Genomic DNA, 7,219 nt, shown 5'->3' with positions numbered 1-7,219 from the left:
AAGGGTTGTGTCATCTGCAAATCTGAGGTTATTGATATTTCTCCCGGCAATCTTGATTCCAGCTTGTGCTTCAATTACCAGTTGGTATTAAATGTGTACAGTTCTGCCAGGCATGGTTCTAAGCACTTTATAAATATTACTTGTTTAATTCTCAAAACAACTCCATGAGATGAGCGCACTGTCATCCTCTTTAGAGATGAGGATACAAAGTCTATACTTTCAGGGATCATTTCTATAGTTTGTTACTAGAGATGAGGATACAGAGGCACAGAGAGATAAGGAGCTTGCCTGAGGTCACACAGCTAGTAATCGGCATGGCACAATGTTGAACCAACAATCTGGCTCTTGAATCCATCTGCCTACCCCCATGTAGTATGGCCTCTCAGCAGCATATCTAGTATATTAGTAAGTAGTTACATAAGTACTAGTGGTAAAGAATCCACCTGCCAATGCAGGAGATATAAGAGACTCAGGTTCAATCCCTGGGTTGGGAAGATCCCCTGGAGGAGAGAAGGCAACCCACTCCAGTATTCTTGCCTGGAGAATCCTATGGACAGAGGAGCCTATAGCTGACCAGGCTCCTCTGTCCATGGGGTCGTACAGAGTCAGACACGACTAAAGGGACTTAGCACGCATGCCTATAAGTACTATTAATATACTTTAAAAGAGCACACAAATTATATATATTTATATATACAGGGCTTCCCAGGTGGCTCGTGGTAAAGAAACTGCCTGCCAATTTAGGAGATATAAGAGACACAGGTTCAATCCCTGGGTTGGGAAGATCCCCTGGAGGAGGGTACAGAAACCCAGTCCAGTATTTCTTACTTGGAAAATCCCAGGGACAGAGGAGCCTGGAGGGCTACGGTCCATAGGGTTGCAAAGAGTCAGACACAAATGAAGCAACTTAGCACATATACATATATATATATATATATATATATATATATATATATATATATCCAATATCTTTTATAAACTAGCATCTCTCTTATGGTTAAATAAGTGATTTCAGGACAGGGGCATTTAAGGATCTTAAGGCTGTTTGGTGTTTTTGGCAAGGAAAAAGGATCAAATAAACAAGCTATAAATAGAAGTGAAAACCTTCCATTACAATGTTGCCACATAGCCTTTAATTTTACCTCTGTTAGGGCAGGTATATACATTATCGTGCTGAATGCCAGGAGTTGATTCTTACAGGGTCCAAAAGAGAAGCCCCTAATTCCCTACATTTAATACTAAGCTTGTCTGTCTCCTCCTTTCTGTTACCCTGGGCTCGAATTCTATGAAGACAACATTCTATGTGTTTTACAAATGGTGCTCGAAAAAGTGTACTTGGCCTCTTTTGGCTCCTGGTATGGGTGAGTCCGGGATTTCCATTCAGCTTTGGAAAAGACTGAAAAGCCGTCTTGCTGGAAAAGTTCTGCTGTCCCGTTTTCTTTGGCTGTTTTTGCTGCTTGTTACCATAAAGATTAACTCGTCCTGAAGTTTTGCATGAAAACTAATTTCGAATTTCTGCTCTTGTCATTTGCTTCCTCGCCCCAGACCAGAATCCTCTAGTAGTCTTGGTCTCAACAGCAAGGCACCGTTTCTAGAATTTGACAGCAGAGGGTGCTATGAGCCTAGGGTTGCCCAGGCCTCCGCCAGGAAAAAGATAAAGAGGCCCCGGCTGGATTTAGCCAGACAGCTTCACATCTTGGCCCCTTGTGGCTTCTGAAAATCTTGTGTGTGGGACATGGAGCAGTCAGTTCTTAAGAAGCCAACAAGGAATCAAGAGACAAGGTGTGGGCTTCTGTAAAGAATTTGTCATTTGTGTTTTGGGGAGTTTTAACCCTTCTCTGGCCTTCCCTGGTGGCTCAGCTGGTAAAGAATCCGCCTGCAACGCGGGAGAACTGGGTTCGATCCCTGGGTTGGGAAGATCCCATGGAGGAAGGCATGGCAACCCACTCCAGTGTTCTTACCTGGAGAATCCCCGCGGACAGAGGAGCCTGGTGGGCTGCAGTCCATGGGGTTGCAAAAGGTCGGGCACGACTGAACGACTAAGCACAGCCCAGCCCTGGTAAAGTTGATGCTTGATATTTTATGCCCTTGATTCCGCCAAGACCAGAGATTCTGAATAGTGCTGAATCCTAACTTAAATCAGAAAACGACATCCGGCTCTCTGGGCTCAGCCTTAGTTGGCAATGACGAGGCTAAACACCCTAAGAAGTTGAGTCATCGGTAAATATGGGACTTGTTTTGATGCCTTGTTTGATGTTTTGATGAAGAAAATCACCATCAACCAACACACCCAGCACACTTGCTCCTTCTGGAGAGGAAACTGAAATGAAGAGCTGAGTTGTGGCGATGTGGCACTGTGGTTCCTGAATGAAAATGGTAGCTGTGGGTGCCTCCAAGCCCACGTCTGCAGTCACAGTCACGTCTGTCACGAGATGACTGGAGGCATATACCAAGGCCAGTAGAAGTTTCACCATCTGAAACATGGCTAGCCGATAATAAATGACTTAATTTATGTAACAAACACACAAAAAAAGAAAACAGCATCCGTTGTTCCCATTTCTCAGGTGCCCCCGCCCCCGAATTCCTCTATATTGATGCTATCAAGGGCTACCGCAAGACAACAAGGAATATTTTTTCTTTTTTTTCATCTATTTAAAAGCTGAGGCTTGAATGTTACCTCCAGGTTATCTCTCAGATTTTCTCAGTCTTCCTGAAATTCTGCATTTTTAACTCATTTTTTTTTTCAGCTTCTTGACTCCCTACAGCCCTTTTCATGTCTTTAAAAAAATATATATATATATATTTATTTAGTTGCACTGGGTCTTAGTTGTGGCATGTGGGATCTAGTTCCCCAACCAGGGATCAGACAAGGGTCCAACCCGGGCCCCCTGCATTGGGAGTGCAGAGTCTTAGCCACTGGATCACCAAAGAAGTCCCCTTCACATCTTGATTATTGACAAAAAACAACAGCAACATTTTGTATTTCTGGCTATTTCAGTTACCTTTGCTGTAAGCTAATTTGCTTTGTAAGACCTATTTTTATAAAATCCTTCATAGCAGGCTTTTATGGCAAGATAGGCTAAGGAACTCATAATATAATATAACCTAATGGACACACACTCAACATGCTCACTACTTCTGACAAGTGTAGAATATATCCATCTTGGAGAGCTGGCTTCAACAGTTTCGATGTGATTTCACAGCCACGGTGAGAAAGGAGCCTCTGAGAATACAGAGAGAGCTTGGGTAACGTGTGCAGAAAGTTGTGGCTGCAGACTGGCCTCTGATGGCGTCAGTAATCACCTGGAATATAAACTTGTCAAGATTCTAGACATGAACAAAACGGGGCTACTGTTCAACAGACAAGAACTCAGAAAGATTACCGCTTGTGTTCCCTTTCTGGAACAAACAAACAATATTTGCTTTGGTGTGTTGGATCAACTCCAGCCAAACAAGAGAAGAATTCGAGAAAGAGAAAAACGTAGGATGCAAGAAAATGAAACTGAGAACTGCAAGGAAAGAAAAGCTGCTTTACATGACAATGAACCACGAAATCTTCCAAGAGCTGATTCAAAACATCTAAAAAAAAATCATAGAGACACACTGTTCAAAAAAGTCATGGACTGAAAATAAAGCAGGATATAGTTTATAAATGATCCTGAGAACCGAAGAAGCAGAAGGAGCTCTATTTTAGACCACGAAGGCCATGCCTCCTTCAGCCAGGTAATTTGGAGTGGGAGTGGGGTCAGGGGGACTGGCGGATGCTCTAATTTTGTGAACCATCATTTTGGATTTATAATAGTTGCTAACCACATGCGTTTCCCCTGATGCACTTTGCTGTTTCTTTTTCCTTTGACTGCTTTTTATAGGCTAGTTTCATAGGATCTTTTTAGGTGATATATTCAAATTATTTACCAATTGCTATGGCGTGAGCCCTGAGCATTTTCAACAAGTATTTATTGAGTGCCTTTGTGTGCCAGGCATTATTCTACATGCTTGGGATACACCAATGAACAAAACAGTTCCTGCCCTAGTAGAGCTTATCTTTTAGTCATGCAGACACATCAGAAACAATGAATCTAATCAGTAAGAGAAAACGAAAGAAAGGGAGCAGGAAAGAGGAGGGCTGGGAATGCAGAGGGTGAGAACGGGGAGAGAAAGGTATGGAATGGAAATTTTAAATCGGGTGGTCATGGAAGGCTTTGTTGAGAAGATGAGATTCAAGCAAAGATTCGACAGAGATGAGAGCATCACGCAGGCGGGTATCTGAGGGTAGGGCATGGGGGCAGGGGAGGAGCTGTTGCCAAGCCCTCAGGCTAGAGTGCACCTGGTCTGCTCCAGGGACCTCAAGAAGCCACGGTGGCAGGAGTGGAAGTAGGGGAAGCAGAGGAACAAGATGAGGGTCCTTTGTCCCCCACCGCTCCCCCCACTGCCACCAACCCAGGAGGAGGAGTGCAGTTCTTACTCTGAATGACATCCACCCACTGAAGCATCTTAAGCACAAAGGCCCAGAGTCTGACTTTCAATTTAAAATAATCACTATCGGGACTTCCCTGGTGGTCCAGTGGTTGAGAATCCACCTTCCAATGCAGGGGACTCAGGTTCCATCCCTGGTCAGGGAACTGTTAGTAAGATCCTACATGCTCCAGGGCAACTAAGCCTGCGCACCTCAACTAGACAAAAGTCAGAGCGCCGAAACTACAGAGAAGCCCCTGTAGGCCACAGTGAAGACCCCATGCAGCTCCCGCTCCCCCCAAAATCGCTATGGCTGTTCTGATGAAAAAAGACTGCAAGAGGCATGGCAAGAAGCAAGGGGGTCTGTCAGGGGGCTGATGCTATCTTCTTTGACCTGGACGACAGCATCAGCCCCCTGACAGACTCCCTTGCTTCTTCCCGTTCCTCCTGCCGATGGGAAGAGGTGGGCTCTGGATACACTTCGAAAGTTAGAGAGCCCTTGGGATTTCCCGACCCACTGGATGTGGGAGTGAGGGAGAGAGAGGGATAAAGGGCCACTCCTGGCCTTGGAGGATGGTGTCGATCCAAGAGGGGCAGGAGCAGAATCCTGGGGGCCCCTTGCTGGGCCCTTGAGTGCTGTTTTTGGGGAGTCCCCAGGAAGGCATCAGGACAGCAGGGGCACTTGGGGAGCTCTTGCACTAGTGCAAAGAACCCACCTGCTATTTAGAGCCTGCCGTTGCAGAAGACCTAAGAGATGCAGGTTCGATCCCTGGGTCAGGGAGATCCTCTGGAGGAGGGCATGGCAACCCACTCCACTGCTCTTGCCTGGAGAATCCCATGGACAGAGGAACCTGGTGGGGTATGGTCCACAGGGTCACAAAGTGTCGGACACGCCTGAAGTGACATAGTGCACACGGATGCACGCAGTGTGTCTGTTCCCACGCTTCCCTGCTGACAGCAGTCCTGGTTATTGTGCCTAGCGTTCAGCTTCCCCCATTCTCTTCTCTTGGAAAATGAACCTAAGTAAGCTTAGTTCTTAAAGTTTTATTCATGTATTTGTTTGGCCGCACCTCAAGGCATGTGGAATCTTATTTCCCTGACCAGGGGTTGAACCTGTGCCCCCTGCAGTGAAAGCTCACAATCTTAATCACTGGAATGCCAGGGAAGTCCCTTAAACTTTTTATATTTTTAATTAAAAAATAGGTTTGTAATTATCCACTTAGACATCAGGGAGGTCTTCTGATTTTTATGGGACAGTTGACTAAGTTTAACTACCTGAAAACAAATGTTACTCATTAAGAGATATTAGTTAATTTAAAGATACCTAAAGTATACAAAACAAAAAAGAAAAAAATTAGGGAAATTCTGAGACCTTTGGACCCCACAGTTTTTGTTCTGCTGTTTTTATTTTAAGGGCGTTTTAACTCAGATGTTTTCTCATGAAAGAACAAACTTTTTCAATTTTGAATTTTCCTTTAAGGTCTGTTGATCCATTGTGTTGTTGTTTAGTTGCTAAGTCATGTCCCAAACCTTTTGTGATCCTATGGACTGTAGCCCACCAGGCTCCTCTGTCCGTGGGATTTCCCAGGCAAGAATCCTGGAGTACAAACTGTTAAATCAGAATGATGACTTTTCACTACAACTCTGTAAGTTGAAGATAATAATAATAAAAAAAATAACAACCCAACCGGCTCTTAATATTTCTCATATTAAAGAAAGAAGTTTTAGAGAAATCGCTAATGAATCTGATGAAATATTTGTCCAAAGTTCAGCAGCTCTTTCAGTTTCATTCCATACTTCTTATTTCAAAATGTTAGCAGGAGTTATTTCTGGGTAATGAGGTTGGAGTGACTCTTATTGTCATCTTTATAATTTCCATAGTTGCCAACACTTCTTAGGGAAACAGTCTTCTTTGTAATTCCTATGTGTGATACTTTTATAATCAGGAAGAGCCAGAACTATGATTTTTAAAGGTTGAGTTAAAATACCGTTTGAGAACAAATGGCAGCTTCTCAAATGTCAACTCGGCAAAAAAGAGTATTAACTAAACATTCTCTGAAACTCTGTTATGATTTTACTCCAGAAGGGGTCATTGTCTTAAATGGATGGCTGGCTTCAGGAGGCTACTTCCAAGAAGAATGCTGGCCCTGGCCAGTGAGTCTGGGTGCATGTGTGTGTGTGTGTGTGTTTCCTGCTGTTCGTGGAAAAAGGACAGGTTAGTCAACAAGAACAAAGAGACCAACCCACCCAATGGACATCATTGTTAACAAAGAGATGGCATGATTGGTAGTTGCCAAGGAATATGAGGAACAAAAAAAGAGAAGGAAGTACGATTATATTGTGGGTGAAGGAATCAAACTTTAAGCAGAAATATTGTAGGTAAAATACAAGATTTTACGTTAGAAAAAAATGTAATTTTATTGGACAAATCATTGTGAACTCATGACCTTTAACAGAAATGTGTTTTTCTGACTGCCGTCCATTAATAGGTGCACTTCTGCCAACCCCCGACTCTCACTGAAATGACCTGAGACTTCTTGAAGGATGACTCTGCATCTTGGAGTAAGGAAAATTTAGGATAGGGCTAGAAAACAAAGGTTTCAGACAGGTAATGGTAGAAGGATAAGGAAGCCATTGACTAAAATGCAACAGTTTTGACATCAAAAAAGAAAAAAAACAATGATGATTGACTGAAATGAGTTGAATGTGAGAGAATCTCAAGACAAAGAAGTTGACATGTAATTTCTTAAAAGGATAAATATAC

General features: G+C 43.4%; 1 pseudogene; it reads left to right on the top strand.

Moving 5' to 3' along the window:
- Positions 1 to 207: 207 nt before the first annotated feature.
- LOC122695705 lies at positions 208 to 292 on the top strand (annotated as a pseudogene).
- Positions 293 to 7,219: the final 6,927 nt, after the last annotated feature.

Source organism: Cervus elaphus, chromosome 5, assembly GCF_910594005.1.
Source record: "Cervus elaphus chromosome 5, mCerEla1.1, whole genome shotgun sequence".
Lineage (NCBI taxonomy): Eukaryota > Metazoa > Chordata > Mammalia > Artiodactyla > Cervidae > Cervus > Cervus elaphus.
The sequence above is the reverse complement of the archived record's forward strand: the minus strand, read 5'-3'. Positions and strand labels throughout refer to the sequence as shown.